Source organism: Gossypium hirsutum, chromosome D08 (genome assembly GCF_007990345.1).
Source record: "Gossypium hirsutum isolate 1008001.06 chromosome D08, Gossypium_hirsutum_v2.1, whole genome shotgun sequence".
In the NCBI taxonomy this organism is placed as follows: Eukaryota; Viridiplantae; Streptophyta; class Magnoliopsida; order Malvales; family Malvaceae; genus Gossypium; species Gossypium hirsutum.
The window spans coordinates 45,143,659-45,164,560 of NC_053444.1; the positions used below are offsets into that span (position 1 = coordinate 45,143,659).

Genomic DNA, 20,902 nt, shown 5'->3' on the forward strand with positions numbered 1-20,902 from the left:
AGCTTGTGTGAACAGACCAAGTGATGGCTCGAGAGTGAGCATCTATATAAGATACGAGATAGAGATGGTTTCGACCATCTATTGGCACTTAGTGTGCGAGATACCCGAGTATCCGATATTATTCCAAATGATTCAACAGGCACATTGATGTTACGAGAGTGTATGAGTTCAATACGAACCAGTACTGGTATGTACGTGAATCATGTGGAAATTAAATCAATGAGATTTGTGATTCCATAATTAACTTTGTTAGTGATTATGTATTAGGCTTGTGGATCAAATTGAGTTGCATTATACTATGTTTAATTACTTAAATTGTGATTAAATGGTAAGCTGAGTTTTATGTTATACGAACTTCCTAAGCTTAATTGCTTACGCTGTTTATTTTTTGATGTTTTATAGTGATTTGGAAGCTCGCTCGGATTGGAAGTTGTCGGAGATCTCATCACACTATCTAGCGGTTGTTTTGGTAATTATGAATAATGTATTTTGGTGATATGGCACGTATAGGTCATTTGGCTAATGAAAGCCCATATGTTTTGTTATGTAATTAGCCATTTAATGTGGCTTGATTTGGTATATGTCGGTATGTATATATATAAGTGGCTCGCCTCATCTTGTATGATTTATGATTGCCATAGGAATGCTTTGATTGTGCATTGGTAGATTGGTACTTAATAGGTGAACTTGATAAATGGTATGCATGTTATGTTTAGGCAAGATAGTGCATATATGCAATTGACCATTTAGGTAGTTTTTGGAGGTGATTTTGGCATTTTTTTAAAATGATCATTTGAGATGCCTAAGAGCTTATGATTGTTGGTAATGAAATTGCATGATGTAGACTTGGTTGTGATTGGTTTGAATGCCTATTGATGATATGGTCATATGCTATTTGGTATGTGTAGGTTGTTGCAAAATTTTTAGGTAAGGAATGTGACCTGGAACATAGCCTATTTTGTCCACACGGGCAGAGACACGGGCGTGTGTCTCAGCCGTGTGTGACACATGGACAGGTGACATGGTCGTGCATCATCTGTAATTTCTTAAGGAAGCATTTAGGTAACCTCACACGGCCTAGCACACTGGCGTGTGGTTTGGCCGTGTGGCACAAGTCAGTATACCCTCTAGTTTTCACACGGCCTAGCACAAGGGCGTGTGGTTGCCCATATGACCCAAGTCAGTGAGTTATACTAGGTCGGACACATGCTGGAACACAACCATGTGATCCCATTTTGAATGCCCACACGGCCTGAGACGTGGGCGTGTCTCTTGGCCGTGTGAGACACACGGCCTGGCCACACGGGCGTGTGTCCCCTGCACTTTGAGAAATTTCAATGTTTTCCCAAAAATTTCTTGAGTTCAAGATTTAGTCCCAATTGGTTTTAAATGTCTACTTGGGGCCTCAAGGGCTCGATTAGGGACTATGTTATTGAATTTGATTGACTTATGAATTGAATGATTTGTTATGAAATAAAATGTATCATTGTTTGATCAAAAGGTCCGGTAATGCTCGATAACCCTATTTCGGCGACGGATACGAGTTAGGGGTGTTACACAGAAAGTGTTGTTTAATTCAACGCTAAGGTTATTTTCGAGAAAGCTCAAATCTTGATGGAAAGGACCTTATACCATCTACAAAGCTTATCCATATGGAGCTGAAGAATTATACGACAACCATGGAGGTACGTTTAAAGTTAATGGTCAACGTCTCAAGCACTATTGGGATGGTGAAGTTGGGCGAATTAAAACTTCGTTCAAATTAATAGACCCTTAATTTTTATGATCTAACTTTTTAATAAATAATTAGAATTTATTTTTCTTAAATTAGTACATTTCATTAGTTCTATCTAAGGAGATGGGAACTTAAGCGAGACCGTTGTGACCCTCCAACCTTTCTTGGGAATTAATTTAATGTAATCTTTTGAGAAGAAATTTTCTAATTAACTTTGAAAATTTTATTTCTATTTTAGTCTTTGTTTTTTTATGTTAATTTTATTTGTTTATGTTTAATAAGGGGTTCAACTTGGCCCAAGTACTAATCATTTTATTTTATTTTAAGCAGTCTAGTTTGTAAAAACAGTTTGGGCTCAAGGCCTGAAACAACAAAGAGGAGAAAATTCACCCACATTGCCTTCCTAGGGTTCCCTAAAAACACTAATTTTGCCACCATTTTTACCCTTCCTCTATACTTGCCACCCAAGTCACCTTTTGTAGCTAAATTTTTGCTACAAGTTTGCCCTAATTCATCACTATATAAACCCCTCTCTACCACCTTACTTGTCACAACCCTTCAAGCAGTTAGCTTAAACCCTGGCCACTCATTCTTTTCCCTTTTAGCCATCGCCCTAAATCCAAAAGAATCTTCCCAATATCCTTCCCTTGTCACAAAAACCCTAGCTTATTGCCGCCGCGAGCCTTATGCCGAAGTAACCATATCACCGTTATATTCCTATCGCTGTCACAAGCCATGTGCAAGTCTATCACCACCGAAAAATTAATTGCTTCATCCATTGCCAAAATCTTACCTATTTTTTGGGAAAATCACCATGTCTCGTAAAAGATTTAGATCTTCCAAGATCTCTGCCGAAAATCCCATTATGATTCAAGATAAGGAAGTGAAAGAAAGATTTGATTCCATATTCAAAAATCAACCTATGATGCCAGAAAAAGGTTTCAACTTGGAAAGCAATGATAAGATGGTTGTGCCATTACCAATTCAAAAGACAATCATCGCACTCAATTGGAACTATTTTTACAATGCACGATCATTTCCCGAAGAGGAGTTACTTTAAGAGTTTGATGCCAACTTAACTAGGCAAGATGCTATTGAAGTTATTGTTCGTAAGAAGAAGGTACCCCCAACTTCTAAGTCCATTAATGATTTGTTTAACCTACCTGATGTTGAAGAAGATGAGTACTTTGCCGTGATGACAAATATAAATTAGGATTTTCTTCAACAAGTGCTTAATGTTGTGAAAAATATGGGATCCTAATGGATTATAAGAAAGTATGGTGGTCATTCCTGCCGAAGGGAATATATAAAATCGTTAGCTAAGGTATGGTTCTACTTTGTTCGATCTAGTTTCATGCCTATCTCGCATAGTTCACCATATCGATGGAGCGAATACTTTTGTTGTATGCAATTATGACAAAAAGGTCTATCAATGCTGGGAAGATCATTCTCAAGGAAATTCATGATTGTGCTAGAAACAAGAATGGAAGTGCTTACTTTCCATCATTGATAACTTCACTTTGCTTAAGGGCCCAAGTTAAAACAAAAACAAACCTGAAGGGCCCGTATGTTCAAGGTTGCATCACAGCCCTGGATCTTGAAAGGTTAGTGGAGAATATCCATGAACTAACAGAATCAAAAACTGATGAGTCATCGGACAAATTTGAAACTGAGGCTAACTCAGTTACTGAGATAGAAGAAGCAAAATTTGAGGAAGAATCAAACAATCCATAACCTATAAAGGAATCGGAAGCCTCTAAATCAAGAGAGGAGATGAATGCTAATGAGCCAGTTGAACCAAATGTTAATCCTAAGTTGACCATTCCTATGACCACTTCTTCAAACACTGTGAAGAAATCGAAATTTTCAATTATGATGGATATGATGAAATTTATGCATAACCAACAACATGCTTATTGGAAATATGCAAAATTTAGAGATAATTCTATAATAATACTTTTAAAAATATCTCTAACTGTTTTGTTCTTGAGTTCCCAAATTATATCTTCGAGTTATGGAACGAAACTGAGAATGAAAGCGAGGATAAAACATCAAAGGAGGAAAACAAGAAGGATAAGTCAAAGAAATAAAAGGGGGAATTTCTTGTCTTTATTTTTTATTTCATTTTAGGATTTTATTTTTATTTCATAGTTATAATTTTTCTTTATCATAATAAAATAGCAAGCATGAATAAAATAAGCTCTATGCTTCTTTAGGAGGGAAAGCAAAGTGATGTGCTAATGGGAATGAAAATGTCTAGGATTGGATTGTTGAGAAAGACTTGGTACTTAAGCATTCTTTACGACTCACCTCTCTTTTGTTACAACCCTACCTGGTGTTCAGTTTTCATTTATTACTTTGTTTTTGCAATGAGGACATTGCTTCTTTTTAAAAGGGGGTAAGACAGTATTTCGCATGAATTTTAAAGTATGTTTCAATCTTTTTACTTAAGTATTCTAAAATAAATGAATGTTCAGGGAGAATTTTTGTTCATAAGTGTGTTTAAATGCAAGCATGATTTATGATCTTATCTAAGTTATTCTTATGTTATCTTGAGTGATGGAATGCTTGTATGTTCTTTAGTCTTATGTAGTATTTGCCATGAAAATTTGATTTTTTAAAAATAGACATGTATGAAGGTTTAAATCTTTAGAATTGACTTAGTAACTTTCTTGAGGCGAAATTCTATGAGGTATACGAATCTAATATGATATAGATGAACTTTCTTGGGATCGTTTGAGCCTTTCAAGCCGACCTTATTAATTTAACTCTTGAAATAATTTTTTAGCTCAATGGCCTGTTTATTGCAAATTACCTACATCATAAGCCATATTATCATCTTTTTGATTTTATCCTATTCTTTTGAACCTATCTTAATTTAATTTGTCTTGACGATCAAAGTTTGAGGAAAAATACAAAAAGATGTACAAGCTCTTTACATTATTCAAAAAAATGAAAGAACAAAGCTAAGTTTGTTCAAAAGAATAAAAAGCAAAAATAAAGTTTGCTCAAAGTCTTAACTAAATTTATCCCACCGGTTATGCATCTTTTCCATAGCCTTCTATTTTGTGACCCATGCCTTGTAATACAACACGATGTAATCGTACTAACTACGAATATTTGACATCAAAATTGGCACAAAAATTTGAGGACTCATTTTCACTATAGGTAATATAATATCATAGATCATGTCAGAATCTAATTTGGGATGATCCTGTGTCATACCTACAACAACACGAGTATTTCAAAATGAGTAAGGCAATGTCAGATATAAGGTCAGAATCCAATCTCAGATGATCATGTAACGTACCTACAACAACACAAGTATGTGGAGCATTATATTTTTTAATTGTCAAGAACCCCATCTTCTTTCTCATAGATGCCATAATTTTCCATGAACATCTCTTGTCACGCATTGTTGGGAAATGTGTCCTTGTTGTAGTAAACATGTGATTATTTTCTATGTATTTCAACAATGAATAAATAGATAAAGTTAATTTCACATTTCACTATTATATCTTTTGTGTTTATGTCTTTAATGTTTTGCATACATAGCGAAATTGTGATAAGAAAATATTAGTTTATTGATTTTCTAAGTTCAAATTGATGATAAGTGGCACTGTAAGAACGTTTACATTGCGAGAAAGATCACTTACTTCGGTAGATAATCTAAAAGAGTCTGTTATCCCATAAAAGAATCAATGTGAGCATATGATTCAAATACTTAGAAGGATTATTATGTCGTCTCCAATTCCAATTAGGGAGATGGCTAATCTTGGCTAACAGAGTAGTTGACTCCATAGCTAGAGACATAGATGTTCTCATTGGAAGAATGATACAATGGACTAGACCAATTTGAATTAGTTCTGAATCCTTTTGTGAATTGATTCACTTGTGACGTTCATTGTGTGACTTAGATGAACCTTGAGTTAGTCACTAACCATGCGTATGTAACTCATATGTTTTCATATAAGTGGAGGCTTATGCACTAAAGATGATCGATTCGATAGTCGGTATGTTGGGTACATGACTTGTGTATGACATGGTTTTACTCGTAACAATGGAATTCATAGCTTGATTAAAAAGTTAATGATATTCTCTCATTAGCAATGTGTGGATTGATAAATATGCAACATGGCCATGAGTTGCTAGTTCTCGAACGAGCAATTTGTCACATTCATTAGTTGACAGTGATCATCTTGACCATTAAGAAGAGATAATAGTGATAATGAGATAAAATAAGATTGTATTAAGTGAATGGATTTAACTCAAAGGAATCAAGGATATCATATGAGGGTGACATGCACATGACGAGGTCATTGGACAAAGTAGTTGGATGAAGTGTTTTCGTAAAGAGTATACAATAAGGTGTTTTCAATCATGATACTTCTTGTGGACTGACTCCATGATTAAGTAAATTATGAATTATCAGAATGATGATTCTGGACATAATTGCAATTACTCGAGAGAAATGTGATTCTATTTTTAGTAAACTTCACCATTACCTTCACCTATAAATTCCACACATCTTTCACCTTTCAAAGCATCCCTTCATTCATAACACATCCCTCATCACTCATTTATCATTCTCACTATCTCACTTTCATTTCCCTTTTCTTTTCCCTTGCATAGCCGTCCCATTTTCCTTTCCATTCTTTAGCCAACAAAAGCTTTGTCAAGACACCACCTTTGTCGGCCACATTAAGAAACCTTAGCAAAAGAGCAACAAATAGAATGGAGGAACACATCAGTCAGAAATATTCGAAAGGCTACTGAACTGAATTAGACTTTACTCTTTCCTTCTTGTTATTTAATTTCATTATGTTTGCTATGCATTTATTGTTCTTGACATCAACAATGTTAGCTTAATTTTGTTTTCTAGGATGATTATATTAATTCAATAATATTTATTTGATTCATATTTAACATGATTGTGCCTCAGTCGATTATGTTTTCAATTAAAATCTAGATCAAATTCACTCATTCTTGATTGGGTGCATTCAGATTAGTTCAGTGAGCTTAACTAGACGACTGCTAATAGACACAGAATTGAAAAGTGCAATGCTCAATTTAGATCATTAAACACGACTAAGTTAGAGGTTCATAATATCTTTATTTAGCTCTATTATCTTGCATAGTTTTTAGGTTTATGTGATTAAACTGTTTCAAACGTAAATGTCCCTCTTACCTGACATAAATACTAAGAAAAACTTAGTTTAATATGATCAGTAAAATGCAAATTTCACTAAGTAAAAGATCTGAGAGGTCTTAATTTGGTTTCCAAACTCATGAAAGATCATGGAATATTTCTAAACATTATTAATCATGATGAAAATGAATTGAGTTGATTAATATAATTATCCTAGTCTATTTTATGTTGACTATTTTTGTTGCTAAAGCCATTCATTCATACATTTAGATAATTTTCATTTAGATTAAAATTGCATTAGGGATCAATCTTTGCATCTAGTTAACTTCACTTAGTTTAAACATCACCATTAAAATTATTGTGTTTTTATACCAAATTGTGAATTTATAATTTTACAAATTATCAGTTAACATACACAGTCCCTGTGGAGACGATAACTCATTTTTATTTATTACTTGAACAACTGTACACTTGCACAAATACCGTTTCTGTGCCCCTACCATGGCAGCAAGCTATTTGAATATACAACTAAGGGTCTCAGCCAATCCCATCAACCTATCTGAGGGACGCATGCACCCCACATGGTTGGTCGTGCAAATGACTGGCTTGGGCAGGCACCTACTGATTGAGAAAAAATAGAGGTTTGGTGTAGTGTCGGTCGTTCAAATGGATAGCCCTGCCCTAGCCATGACACCAGTAGCCTCATGAAGAGGCACCAAGCCAGCTAGGTGACCTCAAGTGTATGGTTCAAACTGTAATATAGTTTTCGTACAACGAAGTACAGGGAGTACTTTGAGGATCTTACCCTAGAAACTGCAGTTTGGGAAAAACTGCTAATAAGACAATTATCGGAAATAATTACTAATCTACTCGAGTCACGAATTAGTAGTGTTAATATATAAACAAGATGATAATAATAAACAAATTAAATTGAACTAAGTTTAAATCAAATCCTATATTAATATAGCAACTTTTCCTACTCCTTGTTTTAACTACGCTAATTCTTTTAGCCTAGATCCAATATCTTTACCTAATTAACTATTGATGTAAGGCTCTATTCAATCAGCTAGGCACTAGCCTAATTGTGCCTCTCAGCGTCCATCTAACTTAATGAGTCAGCAAGAACTACTTATCCCTCAATGCCATAGGTCAAACTGGGTCAGGTTGAAGGATTCACAATAGACTATATCAATTTCGGGTTTATCTCTACCTACATGACTTCTTAGGGTCTTCAATCCTAAGGTTTAAGTGATTTTTTTCAAACCAACTTATCCATTTAGAAACTCTACCTTCCAAAAATTAATTAGGCGCATGCAATTGAAACATGCATAATATAAATAAACACTAATTATTCTAGTATTTAACCAAGTATTCAATTAGCTAGGTTAATGAAATAGATATAAATAACAGAACAAGAGGAGGAGATGCTCATGGATTAATCGATGAAAGCATGGCTCTGGAACAATCTTTTCTCACGAAAGTCTCACTTCAGAATAGAATCTTCCAATTACAATAACATCATGTAAAATAAGTAAAAACTAAGAATGAAATAAAAAAAAATCTAAGAATGATCCCCTTCCATCTGTATATAATGTTGTTTATATAGGCCAAAAATCCACAAGACTAAAATGCCCCTTTGTTTATAATGTGAATTAAGGTTTTAGGCTCTAAAAAGACCTTAAATTTCCCTTAAAAATCTCAACCAACATGTGTAGGGACTTTGGGCCGCGCAAAAGCCGTGTTGCAACACGGCAGATGGATGTTGCAACATAGGTCAGTGTCGCGACACAGAGGCAATTTCGTTCCAGGATTGTTTTTGCTTTTGTCTTCGATGTTGCGACATTGGTGTCTTAGTGTCATGACATGGGCAACAATTTTGACACAAATGTGTATCTTTAGCCCTCAATTTGACCTACATAACCCCATAACCTTATTTAGATATCTAAGATGTAATAAAAACTACTAAAAAACATAAATCACTACTTCAAGCATGAAAACATAGATATATACTAAGATAATTTATTCAACTATTAAATAAGTTAAAGTTACGTGTAAAATGGGATGTAAATAGTAGAGTAATCCGTGACGGATCACTGGCCCATTCAAGAAAAACAGCGATGATTCGGGGTGTCGGAGGGAAGTTACTTCGATGATGGAACCACCGAGCATGAAGGTTGCGACGGCAACAATCCGGCGACCGACAAATGGTTGGCGGTAGAGTAATGGAAAAATTATATTCCTAGTAGGACTCTACCGGGTAACTTGATTTCAAATTAATTTTTCCAAAAATAATATTATTTTAATAAATTTAATATTAAATTTAATTTAGTATTTATCTTGATAGTATTTTATTAATTTAATATTAATATGAGTAATTTCAATCCTAGTTGAACCCTTTAGACTTTCCCTATATAAAGAGAGTTTGGGTTATCATTCTCACACACTTGAATTCAAGAAAAGTTGTAAAGATAAAAGTCTCTAAAGAAATTATTCCAGAAAATTTCTAGAGATATTTTCTATTATTTACAACTTGACCCTAAAAGTTTAGAGAAATTATAAAATTTCCCTATTGGTAATTTTGTGCAAAAGATTGTTGATTCGAAGTAAGCTCACACACAACAAACGTGAGCTTGATGATAGAAGAGAAGATCACTCGGTCGAAGTGTTCATCCTAGATGAATAAAAAAAGTATGAATGTTGATTAAGTGTTTATTACTTTAGATAACACAACCAAGTTAAAAGGATTTTTTTTAAAACTCTGGTTTTCCCTTAAACCTATTTTTCATTGCATTTTACAAACCCAATCTTCCAACACGCATTACGCACTTGGCCTCAAATTTTTTCGATTGGAATTTTGTCACTTGGTAGTTGACCCTATGTGTTATGTTGTACCGCTTCACTGCTGCAAAAAAAGCATCTTTCAAAGAAAATTGCATTCCAACTTGTTATTCGCTAACATTTAACGAAGAACTTGCATCGTCTAATCTTCTATGAGGAAGTTCTAGAAATTCTAACCCACCTTCAGCATATAAGTCAATATTAAGCATGTGGGGCGAAGGTGCATATGGCGTGAATTCTGGATGGGTTCCACCAGTATTGTCCGAACCTTCATCGTCAGAACCACTCTCTACTAGGAACTGACTTTGGGTCAGAAAATAATGCAATTTTCGAACGATTCAGGCCAGACACCCGAATTGGATCGTTATTGGATTTAGATTCCTCTTTGTTCTCAACTCTTTGTTTGTTATCAACCCCAGTTTCATGTCTAGGGTTGGATGTCCCTTCACCAGCACAAGTTGTAGGGAGTACACCATCTGTTCTTGTATAACCTATGTTAAAACCAATATCACTTACGAATTGCCCACCTGTGTAACCTGATGACATACTCGTATAAGTGTTTTCTACATAAAACATCGACAACTTGAATTTGAAATTTAAAGCACTCACTAAATGTCGTGCCGAGTGTCAAAGTTTAGTTTATCGACAAACCCAGGTTATCAACAAACCTTGACTATTGCATGGAATGTGTGCCAAAGTTGAAATCGAGGGCTGAAACCAATGAATGCCTTCCCATTGATGATTCATTGATTTCATGATAAGAGCTTTGTAACAATGTTGTGAACCCACTGTACAACCATGCGGTTGGACTTTTTGCTTCTTGTTTCATTTTAGCATTAACTCAAACTATTGTCAAACTCGGACCACCTTCATCGACGCCAACAATGAAAAATATGGCTCATCTATTTCACTAGGGCAAGTGGGAGACTGTTGGATCTAGTGCCCTAAGTTTAGTATATTCGTTTGTAAACTTGTAATTTTTCCGAACGGGTTGATTAAGAAATTTATTCATGAATTAAATTAATATACTTTGTATTGTATTATTGTCTTTACATGGTTTTTGAACACAAAGCAAAATAGAAGCAAATGTTTCTCATTGGTTGTCTAAATGTTTAACTAATACTAAGCGGTATTACATGGTCGGATCATATTACAGAAATGTAGCCTGCATTAGTATATGAACCTAAACATATCTTTAGTCTAATCAAAAATCAGCAAACCGATTGAAAGGCTAATATATCGTCTATCAAGTCCAATTGGGGAAAACCCTAGTATCATTAACAAGGGTTGTCACCCCAATGTAGTGGTGTGCATTCGGTTAACCGACCGGTTAACCGACCTGAATTAGTTAAAACCGAACCAAAATTTTTTTAAAAAATATTAACCGAACCGAATTTTTTCGGTTAAACCGGTCGATTAACCGAATTAAACGAAAATCATATGATTTTTTTTGGTTAAAATTAATCGATTTAACATATTTAACCGATTAACCGATTTAACTGACTTAACCGATTTAACCGTTTTAACCTATTTAACCGATTAACTGATTTAACTGACTTAACCAATTTCACCGATTTAACCTATTTAACCGATTTAACCGATTTAAATCACTATATAATTAAAAAAATTACATAAGTCTTTGAATCACTACATAATTAAAAAAATTACATAAGTCTTTGAATCACTACATAATTAAAAACATTACATAAGTCTTTGAATCACTACATAATTAAAAACATTATATAAGTCTTGAAATTAACACATAATTGAAATGTAAGTCTTTAACATTCTCTATTTATATTATATTCATTTCTTCTCTCCAAAAAACCTCCATTTGCATTAAACCTACAAAAAAAACATGTGCAAAAATTTAGCATATAATAGAAATATACGCATTTTAAAAAATTTATATAAACAAACAAATAGATTATAAGTTAACAAGAATAAGATAGTAAGCATACCCTTCAACTCACGAAAGCATAAGCTCATGAATTTGGGGTAGGCTCTGATGCATTCCAAGAAAAATCTAAACATTGAATCAATTAAATAAGTAGGAGTGATATGGTAAAAAAATTGAAACTATTAAAATAAAATAATAAATATACCATTTTCGATCTTGTCAAGATCTTGGATTTGTTCTTCAATCTTTTTGATTTCTTCTTGTGATGATGATTTTCGAATCCAATCTTGAGTACACACAAGAGCTTGTACAATTTTAGGAGTTAAAGAACTCCTATATTGATCAAGCACACGTCCCCCGGTGCTAAATGTAGACTCTGAAGAACCCGTAGAAATCGGTATCGCTAACACATCTCTGGCCATTTTTGAAAGAGTGGGAAATCTAGGGATGTTCACTTTCCACCACAATAAAATCTCAAAATCTTCAACAAATTCCTCATTAGACTCAGCTAGATATTTATCCAACTCAGATATTTTATCCTCACCACAAATTTCCAACTCACGCTTTTTATAGAAAGCTTGCATTCGCCTTTTCATTTTTTATTATGGTTCACCAAGAGAAACATGTGTTGGCACACTCAATTGGCTACAATTATTATGAAGTGGAGGCTTATACTCATCAAACAATTCATACAAAGATTCCTTCAATTTTTGCATCATTTCACAAGCTTTTTCAGAACTAGACATTTCACTAAGTGCAAATTCAAGATACTTTAGTTTTTGTCTAGGATGTAAAATACAAGCAACAAACATAAGCAAATTCATCTTATCAATATCACCCCAATACTTATCATACTTCTCTTTCATCTTGATGGCCATAACACAAAAATCAACATTACTTTTTAACTGAGCATCTCGTAAAAGAATATCAATTTCAGAAAGCTCATCAAAAAAATTATTGAACGTGACATATGAAGTGTCAGATATACGTAAAGTGACTTCATAAAAGTGTTCCAAGAAATCCTTCAAGTTTCTAACATTATCCCAATCATCCACACTAGGTCAACCCTCTCCCCTTTCAAGTTCAGCCCTAAAGTTTGTATCTTGCTCCTCAAATCTCTCAAAAGCTCTCTCAAAGTTCTGAGCAGTGTCTAACATTAAGTAGGTTGAGTTCCACCTAGTACAAACATCAAGACACAACATCTACTTGAACTCTATCTTTTCCACCATAACACATTCCTTAAACTTTTGTATTCTAGTTGGAGATTGTCTCACATATCTAACAGCCCCCCTAACACATTCAACAGATTTATTCATTTCCTTTAAGCCTTGAACAACAATCAAATTCACAATGTGTGCCATGCATCTCATATGAAGATATTTACCATTTTGAACTAAACCCCCTCGAGGGTTAAATTTCTTTCTCAAATAACCAATAGCAACATCATTTGAACTTGCATTATCAACAGTAAAAGTAAATAACTTACCAATCCCCCAATTCAACAAGAATTTCTCAATCACCATCCCAATGAACTCACCCTTATGACTAGAAATTGGACAAAAGTTTAAAATATTTTTATTCAATTTCCAATCATTATCAATAAAGTGAGCAGTGATGCACAAATAATTAACTCTTTGCAAAGAAGTCCATGTGTCAGTAGTTAAGCAAACTCTAGAACAAGAACTTCTCAAAAGTTGTTTTATCTTGATCCTTTCATCTAAATACAATTGATAAACATCCCTAGTCATAGTAGTTCGTGAAGGAATATGAAACCTAGGAAATGCCACAAACATAAATTTCTTAAAAGCTTCACTTTCAACAAACTTGAAAGGTAATTCATCAATCACAATCATTTGTGCTAATCCTTTCCTACATGCTTCTTGATCAAATCTCCAAGTTGAAAGATTCACTTCCTCCCCTTCAACTCCCTTTCTAGGTAAAACTAGTTGTCCTTGAGTATTTTCAACAACATTACTAGGATTTTTCTTACATGAACCAATATGATATTTCAATAACCCTGTACCATTTTTTTCATATCACAACAAAATTCCTTTTGACAATAATTGCATTTAGCCTTACTTGCACCCTCACTATTAATAATCTTAGTGAAGTGAGACCAAACTTCTAACCTTTGAGGAGCGGCTTTTCTTTTCCCGGTAGTCCCCTTTGTTTGGCTTGAAGCTCCAACTCTCGAATTTTCAGAATCTATCGAAGTAGGAGGTGTAACACTACCCTCAATAGATGTTGGTTCAGTTGACATTCTGCAAAAAAATAAAAAATATAATAAATTAAAATAATATCAAGCCATCAATTCGAAGAGACAAAGGTTGAAATTGGTTAGCAAAAACACAAGCATTAGAAGAGTCAACAATGAAAATTAAGGCATTAGCCACTAGATTGATATTTTATTTTAAAAAATAATAGATGCTGACATTGATATTTGCAGGCTAAAGATCCAGCCTAATAAAATGCCAATGTGACATATTTTTAATTAGTCTAAAAAAATAAAATAAATTTACAATTAATTCATATTTTGAAAGACATGTGGAAGGAAGCAGAATTGGATAGATGACGTGCTACTGCTCAAGAGAAGATGTGGATATAAATTTGGGTTCAGATTGTTTATAAAATTTTTATTTAAAAATAAATAAACTTACATTACAAACTTGGGAAAGAAAACATGAAACATGCAGTATTGCATGAAACATGAAACATGAAACATGCAGTATAATGCAGTATTTACATTATAAATTTGCGTGCACTATAATGTACAGAAGAAAACATGAAACATGAAACATGAATTGTTCTCCCAAACGAGTGTTGTGTGTGTATATATATATTTTAATTATTGTATTTACTCTTTTCATAACCTTAAAATTATAATCGATTTAAACATCGAAAAGTATCAATATCAATTTTAATGCTCCCGTAGCTCATCTTTCTCTCTTTATTTTTTCTTTTCATTACCTAACAATTAGACTCAAATTCATATCTATGTATGAACAATATCAAGAAATACATCAAATATAAAACCAATTTACTCTATTTCAGCTTAATGGTATCTTTCACCAACTATTTTGATTAGCAACCTTGAACAATCACCGACAATTCGATAGATCCAGCCTGGTGGCACTTCCATTGGTGTTTGCTTACAATGGAATCATAAAAGGATAATAATTTCTAATATTGCGATGAAATATTTTTCATTGAAAATAAAACGAACCCTTCGATATTAGCAAACCTTATATTGAAATTAAATTTGATTTTGACTGTTAGGAAACTTCCAATGACTAATGCATGGATGACCCGAAACTTAAAATACAGTTTTTAATATGGTGTAATATTTTTCAGTAATCTCAACAAAGATTACATTAATTAAGTTATACGGTTTACCGAAGTCGTATAGTATTTTAGTATAATTTAACCCAAAACATTAAAATATAAAATCCAAACACTTAAAAAAAGAAGAAAGCAATGAATGTGCATATGCAATGGTGTCTGCAGCAATTATAAAATGCCCACATTGTACTTTGTTACAAAAACCAGTTTGGCAATCTGTTTATGCTTGGTTCTTTTAATGTATCTTTGTGCAGATCCTATCACAATTATGAGATTTCTATTTCCTAATTTATTTAATTAAGCCATTTAATTAAATACATCAGACTTCAGAGTTTGATGCGTAGTGTTGAATGAACAAAAACAGAGCAGAACTCTGACCCTTTACAAAATGAACAAAATAGCAAGCAAGTCAGGTATTAGACATAGTTGGGCCAAGTTGAAGGCGACATAGCAACCAGCTAACCTAAGGCTCACGTACTTTAACTTAGCTCTTTGTGGGTGTTAATTTTCCAGCTCTTTGCAGGTGTTAATTTTCCAAAGCCACTTCAAAGTTCAATCAGTGCGAGAAATGAAAAAAAAAACCCTGAAATTAAAAAAAACAAAAGGAAAAGGAAATTAGAAGAAACCAAACCTGGCCTCTGGGTATTAGTCAATTAGTGTGCTAGAAGAGAAATGGATAGCAAAAATGGTGGATTTTCCCGACTGAAAATCTGAGATTCAGATTGAGAAATTAGAAGTGGAAAACCCGATGGCAGATTTGTGAGTTGTGACATTGTGCTTGGCTGCTTGCTGTCTGCTGAATGAGTGCTATTGAGAAAAGGCTTAGTTCTTGGGCTTGGAGCCTAGAGGAGAAAAAATATATTGGGCTGGCCGACTAGGCTTAATTTAAGGCCTACTACCTTGCAAAATTCGGTTAAACCAAATTTTTTCGGTTAACCGACCGATTTCGAACCGATTTAACTGTTAACCGAAAATATAAAAAACTCTTAATCGACCCTCGACCAAAAATATTTGGTTAACCGACCGATTAACCGAATTTGGTCGGTTAACCGAATTTTTTCGGTTTTAACCGAATTTTGCGGACCCCTACCCCAATGTGTGGGAGGCCCAAAACCCTCATGTAAGAAGGTCGAACGGCAAAACCCTAGTATCATTAACCAGGGTTGTTTCCCCTTATATCCTAGATAAGCTAGGATATTGTTTTCCTAGTAGAAATAAACTTATACAACTTTATAAGAGTTCTACCTTCTCTTCCTATAAATAGATAGCACCAATAGAGCTATTGACAGAACTTTTAAGAGACTGTTATTCTGTCAGAAATAGAGAAAATTTATTCTCAACTTATAAACATATTTTTCAAAATAATAATTTTACCGATTTCTATTAAAGAATAGAGAAATTCATTTTTAACCCCAAAAATAAAACTTTTTCTAGTTCTATATTTTAGTTTAATTGGTTCGAGCCCACACTCAAAGCGGAGAAGCTCGTTTGGTTGAAAATCGAAAAACATCAAGGATCCTCTTATCAGAAAACACAAGTGTGTATTCGGTTAAAGTTTATTTTTTTTTAATTATTTGCATGTTTAGGGGAATGTATGTGAATGAATGTAATATTATATATATTTGTTATATAATTATTATTTTTTTCGACGGTTGTGGTTCTTAGAAAATAGACTGTGGACTATCATCTCCACGTAAGATTATTTTTTATTTATAGAATTCTTGTGAGCCAGAAACCGATATAGGATATAAATGTAATTTTTCAAAAAAAGAGTCCATGACGAGGAGAAAATGAAACGATGGCAGTCGAAGATATAAGGAATGCATTGTGATGAAAAACTATGTAATTTTCGTTTTTCATTTATTTTCTAGAAATAGAACCATGGAAACCTTGGCTAGCAATTTTATTTTATTACCCATCTATTTATATATTTGTTTAATAATTATTTATGATATAATTGTGATATATGTATATGATATGATCCACAGTTGATCTATTAAATATAAGAAGTGTGGTAATGAAAAAATACATGTGTTATATTATTTCATTTGCTTCTTTAGGCTATTCGATTACTATGAGAAGTGTGGTAATGAGAAAGTGCATGTCTAGGATTGGATCTGGCAAGGAAATGCTTGGATTTTAAGTTGTCAACTACAAATCACCTCCCTTTCCTAGAACATACTTGGTGCACGGGTCACATTCACTTCTTCAGTTTTTCCCTAAAAGAAAAACTGTGGAGAATCAAAATTGTTTGATTGACTCTTGTCAATGAATGAATGTGAATATTATAAAATTGTCAAAGCATGTCATGCATACATGAGATAAGCATGTCATATTGTTTAGGAAAGAATGTCACATGTACTTGTCATGCATATATTGATCATACATGATTGAAACCGGGAATTAAGAACCTTGCATGTTTTTAAAATATTGAGTGGGAGAAGGTTCTTAAACAAAAACTACGGCCTCCATCAGTGATCTCTTGTGATGGCATGGCAACTGCACTACCCCACAGTAGGATTGCTATGTGAATTTCACTAAGGAGATTTCCTGAAAGTAAAAAGAATTCTCTTGCGATCAAATGATAATTAGACTGACCCTATTGTAGGCATTGTCATGCGATAAGTCAAGAAATTCTATCTTCAAAAGAAGACAACTAGTCAAAGCATGGAACTCAGTGAGATTGTCCCACGATGACTCATTTGTGGTGCATGATACGATTAGTGTTGAGTTGATGGTTATTAACTCAAGATCTTCTAGTTAAGTAACTCCCCACAGAGCTCTACTTAAGTTAGAATAATGGTCAAGCATTACACGATTATTAGGACATGTGAATGCCTAAGGAATTAGGTTCTTGTAGTAATTGGATGGAAATTCATGTTCTTAATAGTTGATCAGGATCACCCCACGATGGCTTACTTCAATGGGTGTGGGAATTATTGTTGCAATGGTTTACAAATGTTTTCAAGGTTTAATGTAAGATGCATGCATCATCTTAGTGTATATCGTAATGTTGGAAAACATTTTCAAACATTTGCTTAATACAAATATATTAATATATGAATGCTTTATTTTCAATTAAAAAATGACACCAACTCCCTAATTAAACAAACTCGCTGAAAACAAACTAAATAGAAATAACTATAAGGAATGGAAAAAGAGCTTGATAATTGTCCTAAGTTGTGAGAAACTTAAAACAATTCTTGATAATAAGTGCCCATCGGCCACTTAGCAGAGGCTAGAAAACATTGGGAAGAGTCTAATGAGATAGCTCATTGCAATATGCTGGCAAGCGTGACCAGTACTCTATATAAGAAACTGGAGAGTTGTAAAACTGCTAAAGCAATTCTAGTTAAGCTAGAAGACATGTTCGGAGGCCAAGATGCCTTGGCTCGATAGTCTACCATAACTAGCTTAATGAATGCCCAAAAAAACCCCAGCACTCTGGTCAAAGACCATATGATCACTCTTTTCGGCTACTTTGTCGAGGTCGCGGACAATGAGGCCAATCTGAACTAGAACACTTCAAATTGATATGGTGTTCAAAAGCTCAAAGGATTTTGCTAGTTTTCGGGCCACATATACCATGGCAACAAAAATCTGACGCATACATAACTCATGAAGGAGTTACAATTCTATGAGTTGATGTTGATCGACGGTCAGCCGATCCAAAGAGTAGAAGTGAATATAGCCGTCACTTCTTCCTTAAAAAGGAAGGGAAAGCACGCTAAGAAAGGCAAGGGTAAGGTCTCTAGTCCACCACAAGTGGAAAGGAAAAGAACCAGAAAGCCTTAAGACTTATCTAAGTTTAAATGCTTCTTCTGTAGCAAGAAAGGGCACTTCAAGGCAAACTATAAAGAGTGGAAGGAATATATAGCTACCAAAGGCAAAGGTATGGAACTCTTTATCATAAAAGCTTGTTTAGTGGAAGATTTAATATTCCACTAGGTCATTGATTTAAGATCCACAAATCATGTTTTTGTTTCTTTACAAGGGTTCGAGGAGACAAAATATCTCAGAGATAAGAGCTTATCGTTGTGGATTGGGATCGAGATAAGTGTGGCAGCTGAATCAGTAGGAGATGTACATTTTTATTTTAATAATTTTAGGAAGATTATTTTAAAAGATGTTTTCTATGAACCAAGTTTCAAAATCAATTTAATTTCTGTTGCATGTTTATTTAAAGACGGCTTAAACGTGATTTTTAATAATGGAATTGCAATATTAATAAATTGCAATCTTATCTGTAATGGATGAGTGTCAAATAATGTCTATTTTTTCAAACCAAAGATGTATACACTGCTTGAGACTAAAATATCGAATAAAAGACTTAAAACTTCTCACTCTAATAAGAGTCGTACCTTTGGCATTTGAGACTTGGTCATATTAATCGAGAAAGAATCATTATACTTGTGAAAGACAGCATCTTAAGTTCACTTAAAGAAGTTGATCTTGCACAATGTGAACCTTTCTTGGAAGGTAAGATGACAAAGTGATCTTTTAATGCAAAACGAACAAGGGCTGAAAAACCCCTAGAACTTGTGCACACTGACGTATGTAGCCTCATGAGCGTTAGTGCGAAAGGTGGTTACGAGTATTATGTAACCTTTATTGATGACTATTCCAGATATAGGTATGTATACCTGATGCACCGCAAGAATGAAACTTTTGATAAATTCAAATCTCAGAGTAAAGAGGTACTCAATAAGCTTTCAAGAAATATACAAAACCCTACAAAAATGATTCCAGGACCAACTCCTAATAGTAAACTTGTCAACAATCAGTAGCATGGGGAGCTTCATTGCAGTAGGAGGGTCTCTCGTAGGCTTAAGTTCTTCCAATCTAGCGAAAGTGTTTTTAACACTGACTCTACCGAATAGGAAGATGATGACCCACTCACATATAAAGAAGCGATGCAGAGTGCTTATTCAAGCTCCAAGAAATATTTATGAAAGCTGAGATGGAATTTATGTATTCCAACTTAGTGTGGGAACTTATAGACTTACCAAAAGGGATAAAACACATAGGGTGTAAATGGATCTACAAAAGGAAAAGAAATGCAGACAGAAAAATGGAAACTTTTAAGGCTAGACTTGTGGCAGAAGGTTATATACAGAAAAAATGTATCGATTATGAAGAAACCTTCACCCCAATTGTCATGCTCAAGTCCATCTGCATATTACTATCCAATGCGGCAACTCTCGATTACAAGATCTGGAAAATGGATGTCAAGACAATATTTTTGAATAGTTATATTGAAGAAAGCATCTATAGAATGTAACCCACCGGATATATAGCTAAAGGAAATGAGTATAAAATTTGCAAACTAATTAGATCCATATATGGACTTAAACAAGCATCCCGCTCATGGAATCAAAGATTTGATCAAGCAATCAAGACTTTTGGATTTGAGAAAAACATAGATGAACCTTGTGTTTAAAAATGTTTAAGGGATGCAAAGGTGGACTTTCTCATTCTATATTTCGATGACATTCTACTCATTAGAAATGATGTAGGGACATTATCATTGGTTAAACTGTGGTTAACCCAATAATTTAGCATGAAGGAATTGGGAGAAGCTAATTTTGTTCTAAGTATTCGAATCCTAAGGGATTGAAAGAACAAAGTGATAGCACTATCTAAGACTTCATACATAGACAATATATAGGAGCGTTATGCAATGACCGATTCGAAGAAGAGAAATCAACCTTCCATTTCAGGATTTCATATCTCTTTAGAGAACTGTCCTAAGACAGCAAAAGAAAGAGAAAACATGAGAAAGGTTTCTTATGCTTCGGTAGTAGGAAATCTCATGTATGTTATTCTATGCACACATTCAGATATATGTTTTGCAGTGGGGTTGGTAAGTTGATACTAGGCGAATCTAGGTCCAAGACACTAGCAAGTAGTTAAGGATATACTCAAGTATTTGCGGAGAATG

At 34.0% G+C, this 20,902-nt stretch overlaps 1 long non-coding RNA gene across 1 annotated transcript; it reads right to left on the reverse strand.

Annotated features, from left to right (window-relative positions):
* Positions 1 to 11,354: 11,354 nt before the first annotated feature.
* On the reverse strand, positions 11,355 to 15,722 carry LOC121220097 (uncharacterized). The gene is made up of 3 exons (XR_005917267.1): positions 15,593 to 15,722; positions 11,684 to 11,748; positions 11,355 to 11,567 (listed from the first exon to the last, which is right to left on the reverse strand). It is a non-coding gene; the product is annotated as an uncharacterized lncRNA (long non-coding RNA).
* Positions 15,723 to 20,902: the final 5,180 nt, after the last annotated feature.